At 34.0% G+C, this 17,701-nt stretch overlaps 1 protein-coding gene and 1 long non-coding RNA gene across 2 annotated transcripts in view; one reads left to right on the forward strand and one right to left on the reverse strand.

Moving 5' to 3' along the window:
* Nucleotides 1-17,701, forward strand: part of LOC133171525 (NADH dehydrogenase [ubiquinone] 1 beta subcomplex subunit 5, mitochondrial-like) — a 317,834-nt gene that overhangs the window by 252,928 nt on the left and 47,205 nt on the right. The window lies entirely within an intron of this gene.
* LOC133206316 (uncharacterized) lies at nucleotides 5,344-6,359 on the reverse strand. The gene is made up of 3 exons (XR_009723741.1): nucleotides 6,297-6,359; nucleotides 5,974-6,027; nucleotides 5,344-5,407 (listed from the first exon to the last, which is right to left on the reverse strand). It is a non-coding gene; the product is annotated as an uncharacterized LOC133206316 (long non-coding RNA).

Consider the following 17,701-nt stretch of genomic DNA (forward strand, 5'->3'; position numbering starts at 1 on the left):
TAAAATTTAATAAAGTTTTTGTTTCAACATTAAAGGAAGAAAAGATAAACGCTAATGTTTGTTTTGTTTACCACCATGGGTCAATAGTTCACATGCGGTGGATCTCAGGTGATCTACTCGGTCACGCGTGATAGATGGATGAGTTACATAACTGTAAACACAAAACAGTAAGAGATCGAGATGGATGCAAGTTGCATGCAGTTAATGACTGTGAATTATTCTACGTCTACGATTAAAAGTTTTCTTTCAAATAAATATTGTTAGCTTTAATATTGAAGAAAAGATGTTTTATCTCTCCGTTTTCTTGAAAGTCTTGTTAATTTTAAAACTTATAAATACAATGAGAAAGTTGTGACTAAATATGCAATATGATTGGTTTATGATGCCTCTAACAATGCATGAAAAGTTCCACAAAGCTATATCCCTGGATATAAAATGAGCTATCCAACCTTCATTAATTATAATATACATCGGTATACTGTGGTTTTATTAATATTCGTTGGCATCAATTTTCGTGGATTTAGTATTTAGTTAATATCACTGTTTCGAGAATACGTAAATTCGTGGATACTGATCATACAACAAAATAAAATTGTCACCTTTTCATTTTATTTAATCTCTGTAAGCTTCAGCGTGAATCTTCACTCCACTTACAACGTAAAGAGAACAGTTACTAACAGGTGAACTCTTAAACTTAAAGTATTTATATTTTACTCAACTGTATTTTTAAAAGTCGGAATCTTCAAGTGTTTACAACGCAGTATACATTGTATATACATGTAATAATAAAGGGTGAGGAATTCCCAATACCGTCTCCATTGAAAGACTTTGATCTCGGTTGGCAAATTAAATATCGAATATGGAAACCGATTATTAAAAAAAATTAATTAAAATAGACTTTGATTTAATAATATAATTTGCATGATTTAAGCAAGTTAAGAACAGAGAGTAATTAATTATTTCTACTGGATTTTTTATTTTACGAAAATTTGTGTTTTCATTGTGCAGGTGATTATTGGTGTTGGTCCCTTAGATTGTTTGAGAATAACGAATTTACACATTAACACCTGATTATCTATCATCCTTTGTGTTAATATACCACTGATTGGTATATGCACCACGTTGACAGTTCTACGTGTTGTTTACCTCCATGTAGAATACTTATACAAATTGAATGAAAATTTTCAGATAATTTTCTAATATTTCTTCTTTTCATTAAATATTCTTAAAAATGATAAAATAAAGCCAACCTGTTGGAAAAAGGGGGGGGGGGGCGTATGGCGTATATTAACGAAAGTCGTAATAGGCTTTTTAAAGGTTTATCATAAATCAAAGTGGAGGCACCAAACTTCGATGAACATTTGATTTCGTGGATCAACTCAACAACGAAATCCACAAAAATTGGTGTTCCACGAATAATGATGGAACCACAGTAATTAAATTATCATCTACTAGCTGTGAGTGCACTTTCATCATACCCTTGACAGGAACTATTATCCTCAGGCACCATGTAATGAAGCCTTCAAGTAAGTTTCAACTTTTCTGGCTCAGTAGTTCTTGATAAGATTTTTCAAAGATACCAAGAAATTTTCACTTATTCTTAATTATCTCCCCATGAAAGAGGGGATGGCCATTCATTTGAACAAATTTGAATTCTCTTCACCCAAGAATGCTTTGTGGCAAGTTTGGTTGAAATTTGCCCAGTGGTTCTGGAGAGGATGAAAATGTAAAAAGTTAATTTATGAGAACAACTGTACAATAGACAAACTTTGCTCAGAAAAGTTCACTTGAGTCTTTGGCTCATGTGAGCTAAAAACTATCTGCAATTATCATGACTATGGATTCAACATGAGATTTACATCATTTGTACATAGGTTACTATGTTACTTACTTAGTGAGTTCCCAAACTTATTACTCGTCTCATCAATATCAGATGCATTGGTTGCCATTAGAAACGCTGACAAAATCTTTCAATGACCTAACTCTATTTTTTTGTCTTCAACATCCAACATTCTTGCTCTGCAACGAAATACATCTAGATTAAAACTCTGTTATAGCAGAGTTCTTGGATTCTGCAAATTTATATCACTATATCTGTTACAGTAGCTCATTATATCAATATAGCGAATTCCTTAAAATATACTAGTAGGGATGTCAAATCTGTCAATATCTGATAATCGGTTACTCAGACAATTTTCTAATCGAGTACACAGGTACTCGGTAAAAATGTAAATACAAGTGTGTTAATTTTCTTGAGCCCAGAGCCCCAAAGCTGTTTTTATCACTTTTATAATGGATGCCAGTGTGCTTAACATGTGTATCTTAAGCATCTCATTTTTTTCAAACTGGCAAACCACTCTTGACTGAGGGATCATTAAAATTCACCACTGTCCATAATTTTTTATCAGCAGGCGCGTAGCTGCCTATACGCAAATACGCAAGTGCGTACACATCACTTTCAGAAAAAAAGAAAAAAAGATAAGAAAAAAGAGAGAATTATTCGGAGAAAAAAAATCTCAGTACCATCCAACATATATTCGTGTTTCAAATTATTCTGTGTCATACTGTGTCGATTTAAATTTCAAATTATCATGGCTGTATGATAAAATTTGAAATCTTTTATTTAATAACTGACAAATCCAAATGAATTCAGGCGCATAGCTGCCTATATATATGCAAGTCCGTACACATCATTTTCAGAAAAAAAAGATAAGAAAAGAAAGAGAATTATTCGGAGAAAAAAATCTCAGTACCATCCAACAAATATTCGTGTTTCAAATTATTCTGTGTCATACTGTGTCGATTTAAATTTTAAATTATCATGGCTGTATGATAAAATTTGAAATCTTTTATTTAATAACTGACAAATCCAAATAAATCATTCATTATTTTGTCATTGTTCTATCATACATTGATATTTTTTTTTAAAAGAACTTAGAAAAAATAAATTTCAGCCACATCGTTGAATGCTATGATCTACTAGTATGATTTACAATACGATATTTTTTGTTCATAATTATAATTTTGTATACGTGTTCTTAAACGTTAAGAATGATTATATGATACCAATTAATATATCGGTTAAATTTTAGCCTCAATTATATGTACAATAAGTTTCCATGAAATATTAATTTTTCGTTAAAACAATAAATATTACTATGCCTTTTTTTCCCTAAACAAACACTCAATGGCATAATTTTTATATTTCAAGAAAATGAATGAAATATTTGGTGAAACTCCGGAGCTCACCAGCAAGCACGTAGTATCAGGGGAGCCTCCCCACTATTTATTCCCAAAGTCTAACCTTTTACTATTGAAAAAATGTACATTGAAAGGGTGGACCCCCACTGTTAGTTGCACCATTGTTAAATCATGGTAATTTGGTAATGTATTAATAAAAAATTGATTTGTGAAAGATGGACACCCCCCCCCCCTTCAACACACACACACAAGAAATAGGACTTCGAATTTTGACAGTCTTCCTTTTTCGTCCTTGCTTGACAAAATTTCTAAAGTTGTAATTTTTTCCTGGCTGGCAAAAGCTATATTACGTGCCTGATCAGAGCGGTCTTAAACACGGGGGGGGGGGGGGGGGGGGGGGGGGTTCAAGACCCCCAAACCCCCTCACAACCCCCTGCCATTCTCTGCGTACACATCATTTCTATTCTGGCTACGCGCCTGATCAGATTCAAATTTCAGACCTGGAATGGTTGCTTTAAATTGTAAGAAGCAGAGAATACACAAAGTTTGACATCCATCCCCTAATGTAGATTTTCCGTAAGATCCGTGGAATTCCATAACAAATTCCGTGGAATTCCATGGAAAAAGTGTTCCATGGAATTCCGAGGAATTCTCGAGAGTATTGGGACGGAACTTTTTTGGAATGGTATGGAATTTCAAATCTAGCCTGGAAAAGAGCGGAACAATGCCAGAATAGAAATTTGCGGAAATAGCTGGAAATCCATGGAATTCCAGGATATTTGGAAATCTATGGAATTCCACGGAAATCCAAGGAATTCCAGGAAAATACAAAAACTGGAATAATCAAAATAATTTAAGGGCCAAATAATTACAAAAAAAAAATGACTACATCACAATTTTTCATAAATCAAATCTATATTTTCAAAATAAAAAATCATTTTTGCTTTACAATGTGTTTGGGGACAAATATTGCATACACACTTCTATGTATAATGAAAGCACAAATTTTAAAAAGTATTATCAATGAAAGTATTTTACATCAAAGATTATTTAAACAATGTTAAAAATCCACAGAAAAATATCATTACTGGATGATCACCTTGGTTTAATTAATGAGAATTATTATAATATACATGCATGTACATGTAGTAAATTACGGTCTGCATGAGAAACAAATGACTTTTGGTTAAAGAAAATCCTTTGTACCTAGAGTAATCTCAAACATATGACATTTTTTAATAATAAAACAAAATAGATTTTAAAAAAAACATTAATTATGACCTTTTGCTTCATTGAATGACCTTGGGAAAGGTCACTAAAGCCTTAACAGGGTATATTTGCAACATTTGTATACAGTTACAATGATCTTCCAGTGGTCCATATACATTTACCATACAAAGTTAATGACTAGAGTGACAAACATATGTATTAAGTACACAAATATCTACTACACAACTATATTTGAAAGATCCCAGAAAATCAACACATGCTATTTTTTTCTCCAACATGCCCCAAGATCCTAATTATTGAGGGTCCTAAACTTCTGAAGTATTGGCTAGAATCACTTCCTCACTGGTTCTGTTAGAGGGTGGTCAGATAATTGGTGTCACGAATGGATTCACTTTTGGTACGACGGCTTCAAAAGCTCAGCAAGTTTGATGTTGATCATTCCCAAAGACACTTCAAACTTTTCTTGCTCAATTTCTGAAAGAAAAGATTACCATAAAGATGTATATCTATCTCATGTATAAATATATGACAAATAATAAACTAAAGCTATATAAGACAATTGGTTCTTTCAACCTGGCAGATCAGTTTAATACTGTAGAATAGGAATTTATTATCTTGTAATTTTTTGTTCAGATTAGGATTGATTTCTTTTTAAACTAATGGAAGTTGTGAAATTAAAAAAAAATAAAGAGACATGATTGTGTCTAAGTAAATTAACCTTGAATATGAGAGAGAACATTGTAAATTATATAAACTATGTACCCTTAAAAACATTCAGCAAATAAAGTTAAGGTATGAAAAAAAGTACATTAGTAAATATAATTTATATACCATATAAAACATTCAGTTTTGCCTTGTCAATGGCTCGTCTTTTGTCTCTTAAGCTTCTGATTAAAAGCACCTTGAACATGAGTTTGGACGCCTATGCTGCCTTTGATATATTATCCTCCATATCAGCTTACTCCGTTAACTGACCCTTGAAAAGATGAAAAGACGAATTTATAGGCATATGTAATTGCTTTAAATGCACATTGGTTAATTTACAATGTAACAAAAATATAGACAAAGCAAATAACATAAAGTGAATATATAGAATACATTTGTTCTAGGCTTCAAACGTGCAAATACATGTACATGTACATATACTTTATTTTTGAAAAATTAAGAAAATATTAAATAAACTGTTATAAATACATGTAACTTCCATGCCTCAACAATTCAGAATTGAGTAAGATAATATATTAGTACATGTATACATGTACTTCTTTATTTCTGGAAATTTATATCTGCGACTAAGGTTATAGGTTTGTGTAAGAATATGATGAATGACATTGACAAGGCGTAGGTAAAAACTTGTGAACAGGACAGAGAACTGACATAGGAAACAAGTTAAAAGCAACTTCTTAAAATAACTAAAATATATTTGAAAGAGTGGAGTCTAAGGTTCATAATAACTTTTCTCAATGCCTGGCTAACATTGATAAACACATAATTTCAATTCTTTTGATTTTACTGATTAGGTAAATGATTAAAAAATCTTACCTTTGTGTAAATTTCCATACAGCTCTCTCGCTCTTGTCCTTTTTGTGAGCATTCCTGTAAATAATGCATGCATGATTTTATGTCATAGAGTATAGTCATTTTTAATATTTATACTTAAATAAAATGTAAAATGATTATGCATGTAGCATTTAGCATGTTTAGATTACCTGTCAAAAGTTATAATTGTTATGCATTATTAAGGAATTAAGAATATAAACCTCTTGTTACTTGCTCAATAAAAAAAATCTTACGCTATAAAACATTAATTAATAAAAACAATGTTAGTTTATTTGTGCTGAATGATAATTTGAGCAGGCTCTCACCATTCTCACAAGCTAGGTGACTGAATGACTTAGCATCTACATCTACATATTAGGACATTTCATAAAACTTGATGATTATATGCCGGCGCTGTGCAAATCGAGTTCTTCAGCTATAAAATAATAAAAGTAAGTGCTGTGAATGATCATGAACATGCATTAAAAAATAGATACAATTATTTACAATGTACTCTGTAAATGTAAGTAGTACATGTACTAAGGAATGTTATTAGCTAATAATTCGGACCAGAGTTCTGAACTGGCCCCAAAGAGGCTGCCGACACCACTGAGCATGGAAGAGAAATAAATTTCCATAATGGGGGGGGGGGGGGGGACTATATTTAAATTATCTGTGCAAGTACTAAAGGTCTGAAAGTAAGGAAGACTTGAAATGCCTTTGTTGGTGGTAGTCTGTGAAACTAAATAGAGGCTTGGGTCTACTGCAACTAAGTTGTGCACAACTTTATATCATATAGACAGCTTATAGAGCATTATTAGTCTACCACCGTCTACACGTTTTTTCTTTGTTGTAAACATGGTAAAGATAGCCAATTTAGATGTTGCATGTTGCAACATATTGGAGACACTAATAGTGTTATGATGTCTGTGTACGATGTAACATGGACTGTCGTGGCGCAATTGGCAACGTGCCACTAGCATATATAGCGGGGTCTAAGGACATGTACGAACGGAGGAAATTCGGGTTGAAATCCACACATTGTTCAAACATATTTTGATAAGAGATGTTTAGAGTTGTACAATAATTACTAAAGAAATGAAACTCGCCCTAATGGTTTCATCGTCGGGCATTCTATGTGTGTGGTGCCCAGACTGTCGGAACAGTCAATTATCCATTCAACTTCAAGAACACATAAAATACTGATTACTGTACATTGTACCTACCGGGTCTTAAAATGTCTGCATCTTTTGTCAAAATACAAATTCCATTCCAAGCTAATAATGACAGCAGTTCCCTTCTTTGTGACACTCTCTTTCCTTCTGTCCAACAATACAACATGGCAGCCGAATTGTTGAATTTTGGCGGGCTGTAGTTTAAATTAATTGTTCATCGAGCCCGACATCGATCCCGACGTAATTGTACTATGAGCCGACAGTTTAAGAAAAAATTCTAAGTTATTTTCCACAGCTTTCCAGAGCAGAAATAAAAATGTCTAAGTTTCTCATTTTATCAGCTTTTCCATAGAATTCCACAACTTTCCAAACCTCAAAATGTCTAAGTCCAAATTTGTTATTCAAATTCCAAAAGATTCCAAAAACTTCCAAAAACACTTTTAGACTCTTGTATGGAAATGTTTGGAATTCCATGGAATTCCAAAACTTTTCCAAACCCTTTGGAAAATCTACATTAGGGTCATGACCCACAGCATTCCTTACCATCTGAATTTAACAAACAGAACTCTACTTATAGGCCTAACTATTTTCGGTGCAGAGGTGAAAACTGTCCTTGAATCTCTTATGCCATTTTATAAACAACTTCTCTACTAACATTTAAGTACTTATTGTCGCAAGAAATTATTTGAGAAATTTGAGATTTAATTATGTTTTACATACTGTCATAGCTGCAGAACTGTAGTGTTATGTTTTTATATTTTAGTCTTCAACCATAACACTACAGATCCCTTATTAATGTAAATAAAGTGCAATTTACAGCGAAAAATTTTCTGTTCTGTTATGCCATCCGACATCAAATTCACAACAAGCAAGTTTATCGGTCTGTACAGACGACTATAAAGGGTTAGGAGGTGGATAAAATATACAGGTTGGTTATAAAATATGTCTAGAATTAGGAGATGAAAGGTCGTTGATTGACCAATGCTGGAAAGTGGCGAAATACATCCCCAAATTGTGCAGAAAATCTTGCGCCATAAATTGCATTTTATTTACATTAAGGGATCTGTAGTGTTATGGTCAAAGACTAAAATATAAAACCATAACGCTACAGTTCTGCAGCTAATTATTGCCAGAGAAACAATTGCAATAGGAATAGTTAGATACGTAATTTATTCTGGATTTTGTTCGTGCGCCGACAGACCATATCAGCCTTCCTATAATTTGTCATAATATTATTACATGTACTATGAAAGATATTTACCAGTATTTAAAAATTCACTATTTTAAGGAACATTGAATAAATTATAGCTATGCAAAATTTGATTAGGATTGACTGAATGTTTACAAAGTTATGAACACTGCCTACGACTTCTTGTATTAATTGTATTAATCACAAAGTATGAAAATATTCGAAAAATATTAAAGAATGCATAAAAACACCCAATTTCATACTCATTACCAGATTATTTTTTATGACATGCCTAGTCATGCTTTTCACTAGATTTTTGCCATACAACCCGAAAATCTACTGATTTCCAGATTTGGTTTGTAATAAAGTTTGTAACTTCTAGTTATCAACTCAAGTCTGGATCAACATACACAATGCAGATGGCATGCACAGTAGGCTGTGTAACAATAAATTATTAGTGCAGGTGTTAAGAATTATCTGAGAGTTGTTTTGACAAATCAAAGTTTGTAATACAGGGAAATTTTCGCCCCCGTTTTATTTTCGGCCCTTTCGCCCTAATCACAGGCGGGCGATTTTAAAACGGGGCGAATTCAAAATACACAGTATCATTTCTTAAACAGAACTGTGACTGGGTGAATTTAAAACAGGGCAAAATTGTTTGCAAGTGCAAAAGGGCGAAAATAACACAGGACGAAAATAACCCCGTATACAGTATTGCAAAATAGCTTCCAATATAACAAGATTGTTATCAGGGGTAATTTGGGATAATACAAAACGAATTAATTATACATGTGTAATGTAATTATGCCAGTCAAAGAACAAGAATCAGATAACTACATGTACAGTGTATATTTTTTTCCAGGAAAACATCAATCCTCATACACATGTACTAGGGGGATTAAAATATATTGTGTGAGTGTATGTTGATCTCTTGGGATTGCTATGTTCAAATATGCAGAGTTTTGATCATTACATTAATTGTCATCACAGGTGCTTGGGGACGGGAACCCCCTCCCCCTCCTGTTGCATACCCCAAGGATTCTTCGACTTTTCTACATAAAATAGTTTTCTCATGGCCGTAGGAACTGGGGGGGGGGGCATGCCCCCCCCAATAATTTTGCCGATATATAGATTACTATAGAAAACATAGCCACTATATGCTTGTGTTCCCTCAATAAATGTCTGATGATTTTTTTTTTAATTTTTGCTTGTCAAGGAATTTTTGGTAGTTGATAGTGCCCCCTCAACTGAAAATGTATGGCTATGCCCCCCCCCACCCCCCCCCCACCCCCCCAAACTGAAATTGCTTCCTACAGGCCTGTTTCTATGACACATTAAAAAATTATTACAATTGAAAATTCCAGAATATAACTTAATACCACCTCCACTATCCCTCCCTCCCTTCCTCCTTACTTTAGACTTTCATTTTCTATAATTGAAAGCATATTTTAATGAATTTATGCAATATAAACCTGTTTTGAATATACAGAGTGTTTTTTTAAGCTTTTTTTAAGTCTATTCTAAAAAACCATTAATTTTTGTGTGTATCTTTTTTCAAGAAACAAAAAATGGGTTTTCCCCTTATAGAAATAGTAAAAATGACAATTTCGGTTCATTTACAATTGAAATGAGAAGTCACAGGTGTAAAACATTAAAAATCTCAGGTCTGGAATTACAATTGCACACAAATTAGCAACGTATCAATTCATTAATAATCTCGGATGACATGGGAACCTTTACTTCCAGTCGGTAAGTAGATTTCACCTTTATTTTTTGCGGATTTCCCATGGAGGTGTTGCAAGTCGGCTGTCAAAAGTGCCAACCCTGCTCTCTTATAATATCAGAGAGTATGAATTTTCATAAAAGGCTAGTTTTAAGTTATATTCTGGATTTTTCAATTGTACATGTAATACTTTGGGAATGTGTCATTAAAAAACAATTAACAATTTTACATAGAAAAGTCAAAAGAATCCTTGGGGTACGGAATGAGGGGGGGGGGGGGTTCCATCCCCAACCACCTGTGTTTGCTACTAACATTAAAGAACATTGCAAAACCTTTCAAATACAAGGCCAAAGTATATGCATTTAAGGAATAACTGTCTAGCTTTTTGGTTTTATGGTGTGATCAATCAATTTGCTCGCGTGATAATTTGCATAAATGCCAAAGGCATTTAAGCGTAAAATTATCAAATGAGCAAATTGATTGATCATCATCATAAAACCAGACAGTTATTCCTTATATTTACATTTTACATTTTCACCTGATTCTTGATTCAATTAAAAAAAATTCAATAATACGAGGGGCATTTCAAAAGTTCTGGCAAATGGTGTGCGGTTAATTAATGAGCATCATTATCATAAATTAAATTATATCAATCCCTCAAAATAGTCTCCGTTGACCTGGACACACTTTTTCAGTCTTGAAATCCACATGGAAAATACTGCCCTATAGTCCTCTTTCGGTATACGCTTCATACACTGGAATACAGCATTTCCGACTGCATGACGACTTTCAAATCGCCATCCTCGGAGGGCTTCTTTGATAACGGCATTCAACCAAAAATCACATGGAGCTAGGTCAGGACTGTAGGGTGGCTGTGGCATCTTCGCTAACCAAGGGTTTCTGATACGCTACTCTCCTCATAAACCCTTGGCATATGGTGCTGACAAAAGACGGGATTGTTTTCGTCACGTGATCACGATTCTTACCAGGTACGCACAGATTGCGTCATCGACAGAAATAAAAAGCGTTATTTTAAAAAAAAATGTTTTTAAAGAATAATTAACAAGAAGGTATTGAGTTATTTAAAATTTGTTATTTAAACATGTTAAAATGCAAATCTACATTTTCAGTATTCATCCTTAATCACATATTTTGCACGTAGCTTTAGATATTGGATGACACCATATAGCTATTCATAGAATGGCATGTTATCTTACAGATCGTTGTTTACTTGCGTTTTCATTCCCGATATTAAAGATTCAAGATATATCCAGAACGCAAATATCGTCATTTACAAAAAACAATTGCTGATTGGTCGAAGGATGTCGATCAACTCCAATCACAACTTGAGAAAAAAATCCCAACTTTTTTTAACACCGTATGCCAAGGGCTTATGAGGAGAGTTGCGTATCAGAAACCTTTGGCTAGCGAAGATGTGGATGTGGTAAAACGGCAATACCATTTTCCTTTAAATATTTGGTTACTACCTCTGATCTATGGGCAGGTGCGTTGTCATGGAGGAGCTTTATTCCTCTAGTACTGGTTGATGGTCGGGTCGTTTTATAGTGCTCTACAACCTGAGACAAGACATTCTGCATAAAATTGACCAGTACCACTGCTGTGTTCTGGAACCGGAACTTGAGCAACAGGGCCTTTAGAATCATAAAATAAGGAGTACATTACTCTCCGGACAGACCGGTTTCTGCGTGCAATTTGAGGCCTTGTATCATTTTCACCGACCCAAACTTTATTATTGAGCTTAGTTTCCGGTTCAAAAAAATATATCCATGTTATCACCAGTTACAATCTCATTTATTCGCCTTTGGTCACAATCTTCATAAATTGTTAGCAACTGTGAAGCCATTTCTACCCGGATGCGCTTTTGCTCTTCCGAGAGAAGATGCAGCACCCATCTAGCACAGACTTTCCTAAGCTTTAAGTTTTCCTTTAAAATACAAAAAACTGCTGACGAATTAATGTTAGTTAAGTCTGCTATTTCTTCAACTGTATATCTAGCATCATCAGCTATCGTATTTTGAACAGCAACGATTTCTTTTTCGCCATATGCACAAACTGGATGCCCCGAACGGGGGTCATCTTCAATTGATTTTCTACCCTCTTTAAATTGAACTACCCATCTTGCTATTGCTCGATATGAAAAAGCATGCTCTCTATATACTACATCTAAATCGGCATTTATTTCTGTTGCCGTAAAGCCAAGCAATGAGCGAATTTTGCAATACGCTCTTTGCTCAACAAAAAAATTGTTCTCCTTATCAGTCATTTTTACGCCCAGTATACAGAGTATACCTAATTATGACATCATTTTAGCAGACCTATACATCATTTTGAATGTAAAATGACGTCACTACTAATGCATATTTGCCTAAGCTTTACAGTGGTATCAGAGTCATTTTAATCCGTAAGGTAGTTAAAATTTTACATACCAGTTGCCAGAACTTTTGAAATGCCCCTTGTAATAAATCTCAGCATCCCCACCAGGTGTATTACTTAGCTACACGCAGCGAAAAGCATGCAGTTCTGTCACGTGCTGAGCAAATCGATTTATGGGATTATAAAGCCATTACCTTATTTGTAGTTTTATCTCAGAGAACGACGTTGGAAAAATGTTAATATATGAACTTCGATGTAATTCAGTTTACATAGCTAGTCTTCCTTCCTTGCATATCTACATTTGTTAATTTAATAAACAAAATACCAATGTACATTTACAGTGATGTAGCATCGTTTTTGAAAGTGGGGGGGGCCAACCCGAGGAAAAGATTTTCAACTTACCTGAAAAAACTTGACAAGCAAAAAAACAACAAAAAAAAGGAATTTGTGCAAACTCGAAAATCCTATTTTGTGTGTGTGTGGGGGGGGGGGGGGGGGGGGGGGGGCGGAGATTCCAATTTCCTTCAGTACCATTTTTTTTTTACTCAAACACTGCAATCCCCTTACATTACCCTTATTTGACAATACTGCAACCAAAAGTTTGGGGGGGGGGGGGGCAACCAGACTTTCAATGAACATTTCCTACAGAGAAACTATATAATATGTCTGGAAAAAAGTGGGGGGGCCAGCCCCCCCCCCCCCCCAATACTACGTGCCTGCATTTATATAGGCCATATTAAAAAAAAAATCCTTGATTCTCATCCCCGCCCACTCCAATTTTCTACTGCAGCCCAATTTTTTCTTTATTATTTCAGTTTTTTTAAAAACAATTTAATAGTTCTCCGTCTTGATTCTGATTCAGATCTGCTTTCAAATTACCATTCAACTTTCGTTTTAAATCCTGCAAATTTTCACAGCTGAAAAGACATTGAGGGTGCATAGAAGGAGATATGTACAGTCACTATACGGAACTATACAGTATACCATGACTTTAATCAGCTTTTATGGCGTAGCCTAATAGGTAAATCTGTGAAAAGAAGTCGAGGGCAAAGACAATTTACGGAAAAAAATTATTGCAGAAACATAAAAATTTATACAAATAACATTAGGTTTCAAGAGTTTACCACCTTTACTTAAAATAGACTTCGTGGTCATTTTTTTCAACATTTTGTTGAAAGGTACATTAAAGTAAGCGAAAACGAAAGTAAAGCAGGTATACAGTGGCGTGTAGAAAGCTTGGAATATTCTGCTTGCTGCTTTCCGACATCGGAAAAAAATGCTTTCATTATGTATCTAAGGTTGAAAATTATACTGCAACATGACCACAAAAAATCAGTACCTTCCAAAATCACACTTTTATGTTGTTTCTACTCCTACCATCAAGTTCTTGGAAATTTACATATGATAGCTGAAACTGAAAGTCGTCATTTGATTGGTGGAAATTCTCAATGTAAAACGCATTCGGCAAACCTCGGCTCGGCCGAGGTGTGCCGAGTGTGTAAAACGGTGTAAAAGTAGTCGTACTTTGCGCGCATCCCAATAGGCCTCTCAAGAAATAAAATTAAAAGAAAGAAATAGCAGAATTTCACAAAACTTATACTCAGTATTCTTTAAATTCCGCTTTTATATGTTTTATTCCATAAATTCATCAATACGTAAAAATGTATACTTAAAACAAGACAATCATTTGAAAACTTCCATTTTTTCTTTCTTCCTTACTTTTTCTTTCTTACTTTTTTTAACTTGCATTGTGCCTTTTAAAACATTTTACACACAAAGTCTAAACTTCTTCGACCCATGCATTTTTTTTATTTTCCTAATGATGTCAAAGTATTTAACATGAAGGTGAAGATAACGAACAGTGACAGATCTAAAAAAAAAATTTACTAACTTTACAAATCGTTGAACAGATCCGCACATCATGTCAAAGTATCAGCATACAATGTTGAAGTATCAGCATATATGCTTAATATTAAATTATCAACAAATAACGCCAAAATATCAGCATATAATGATCATCACAGCATGAATGTTATTCACATTTATATCGTTGTTGAGATGTACTATGCCTTAACATCTTAAGGAGGAGAAGGACCTTGAGCTGAAAAAATACTTGTCATTCAATTTTTTTCATATTTTGTACATTTCTAATTAAGTACGTCCCACATATCTTAAAGCAGTTAAATCATTAGGTTTCTTACCTTATTTTGGAGATATTGATTGACATATACTATGCCCTACAGTATCTAAGTGGAGTTTTAATTCTCCATGTTTCCGGGCGCATTACTCTGTCCATAATGGGATTTTTTGAGCATACATAAAAAATATCAAAGTGGACATGTATCTTTTAAAATATTTCAGAGTATAACTAGGATTTAAAATTCGAAAAAGCAAGTTTTGTCTATCACACTGCATCTGGATAGGGAAAATAACACACTTTTTAAGACAACTTAAACAATAAAAAACGTAATTTACAAAAAATTCTATCATTCAATATTTTTTAATTTACGTTGAAATGCAAATCCTTCAAATTATTGATTAACTGTAAAAGTTTCGAATGATGAAGCTGACCTCATTATTTCACAGGACATCGTTAAAGAGGACATAAGCATGACAAAAATGTGTCATGTTACATTTCTCGAGTACGGGAAAAACCAACTATGACGTCACACGTAAGCTAAATAAGCGAAATAAGATATACCTACATAAGATTTCCGTCATCAGCCATGCAAAAATAATTTTTGTGTTCCCCGTTTCTCAAAATATTTCATCATATACTGATTATGACCTGTTTTTACATAATAATACCGCCCCTCTGTTCACCGAGTATGATCTTGCTGTACTAACAGATCGTGTATGACGTCACCGACTTGTTGGACGCGCAGTTTAGGGAAACAGAGGAGTGGATCAATCTTTTTCATAATTTGTTAATGTTTACAAGAATGTTAAAACATTTTAATTTTTTTAATATAAGATGTAAATTAAAGTTAAAAAATTGTCAAAAAATTATACAAGAACTGATGCTTTACACGTTTTGCACTTATATAAATGGAGACTATGACGTAGTTAAGCAGAGTCATGTGACCATGTGTCCTTCATCCCCTTAATTACTACGCTATGTATTTATGGTTCCTTGAATATCGAATAAAATTGAAAAGATAGAATCTGTTCTGCATATAGCGAAAGTTATATAAGACTTCTAACATGACCAGGTATACAAATAATTTGTTGAAAAATTCGACAGGGGGAGCTTCAGCGTAAGGTGGATTCATTGACCATGGATATGTCTGCATGGAAAAAGGCCTGATAGCGGATAATCATTCAAAATCATGCACATATCGTACATTTGTCCAATGTCCATATTCTGTTTGATGGCAGAGGAATGTCATCTTTGTGTCAGATTCGGATTCAAACTTAAAATCAGTCATTTTCGGAAGCAGAATCCATTTCTTTTTCCAATGTTGGAAAAATTACATAATATAATGAACAGCAAAGTGCAGCAAAGCCGTGATTAGTCATATTAACATGGAAGCCTCCTCCCGAAGTGTACATTCAAGTTTGTTCAAATCATGACCCCCGGAGAAAGGTGGGGCCACAATAGGCTATCAACGTTACTTAAGATTTATATTTGGAAAAATCTTTAAAACTCTTCTTCTGAAGAACAGCAACGTCATGATGAATCACATTAATGTGGAAACACCTTCAGATAGTGTATATTCAAATTTGTTGAAATATTGAACCCCAGGAGTGGGATAAGCCTAAAATAGATGATCATAGTTTTACATAGGAATTTATAGGAAAAGATTTTAAAACCCTTCTTCTCAAAAACAGCAAAGCCATGATTAGTCATATTTTAATGAAGCATCCTCCTCTGGTAGTGAAGATTCAATTTAAATCATGACCCTTGTGTATAGGATGGGGCCACAAAAGGTGATCAAAATTTTGCATAGAAATGCATGTGTATAAGGATAAAAAATCTGAAGGAGAACAGCAGTACCAAAGTGACTCAGATAAGCGTTGTGGCCCATGGACCTCTTGGACGTGTTACATGTACCGTTCTTTTAGTTTCACATGTATAAGTTTAATAAATTGTCTTTGAAATAATGTGAAAAAGTATTTCGTCCCGCATTTTAGAATTAATCACAAGCATTAACAAATGCATGTGACATAAATCAATAGTAAATCAATATCCTTTAAATGGTCAATATAGAAAACTCTTTTACACATACAGGTCTAAATACAGAAGGCTATGGAAATATGAAGAAAATTCATACAAACAAAAAATTTGTCATGAAATTAACAACAATCTTGATACCAATCCCAAAACATTTTGTAAAATGTTGCACAAATTATCCGTAGGAAGCAATTTCACTTTGAGGGGGCACAACCATACGTTTTCAGTTAGGGGCCACTATCAACTACCAAAAATTTCTTGATAAGTTAGTAAACTCGGGACAATTTCCTACTCTATGGAATGAAAGTATTACATTAATCTCAGACTGGTAATAAACTTGATCCTTGTAATTTCAAAGGTATATCCATTACATCAAACCTAGGAAAACTTTTTGATAGGATTATTCATTTCAGATTGCTATATTTTGTCAAGGATGCATCACTATTTAGTGAAAATCGAATTGGTTTCAAAGAAAAAAGCAGAACATCAGATCATATTTTTACAATCAAGACTATATCGGAGTATTATAAAAACAAGAGGCCCATAGGCCACATCGCTCACCTGAGTACTATGGCTAGGAAAAAGCAAAAATCAGTTCAGTCTTGAAAGGTTGAAAGAAAAGTTTAAATATAAAAGTGGTTTGCGGGAGGGGGGGGGGGGTCATGAATTGAACAAATTTGAATCTACATTATCTGAGGATGCTTCCATTTAAATATGACCAATCATGGCTTTGCTGTTCTTGAGTAGAAGATTTTTAAAGATTTAACCTACGTATTCCTATGTAAAACTTTGATCACCCATTGTGGCCCCACCCGACCCCCAGGGGTCATGTTTGAACAAACTTGAATGTACACTATCTAAGAATGCTTCCATATAAATATGACCAATCATGGCTTTGCTGTTCTTAAGAAATAGTTTTTTCAAAGATTTTTACTATGTGTTCCTACGTAAAACTTTAATCGCCCATTGTGGCCCCACCCGACCCCCGGGGGTCATGATTTGAACAAATTTGAATTTACACTATCTGAGGATGCTTCCATATAAATATGACCAATCATGGCTTTGCTGTTCTTCTG

The sequence above is a fragment of the Saccostrea echinata genome, unplaced genomic scaffold, assembly GCF_033153115.1.
Source record: "Saccostrea echinata isolate AGI-Se365-2 ecotype Australia unplaced genomic scaffold, CSIRO_AGI_Sech_v1 ptg000054l, whole genome shotgun sequence".
Taxonomy (NCBI): domain Eukaryota; kingdom Metazoa; phylum Mollusca; class Bivalvia; order Ostreida; family Ostreidae; genus Saccostrea; species Saccostrea echinata.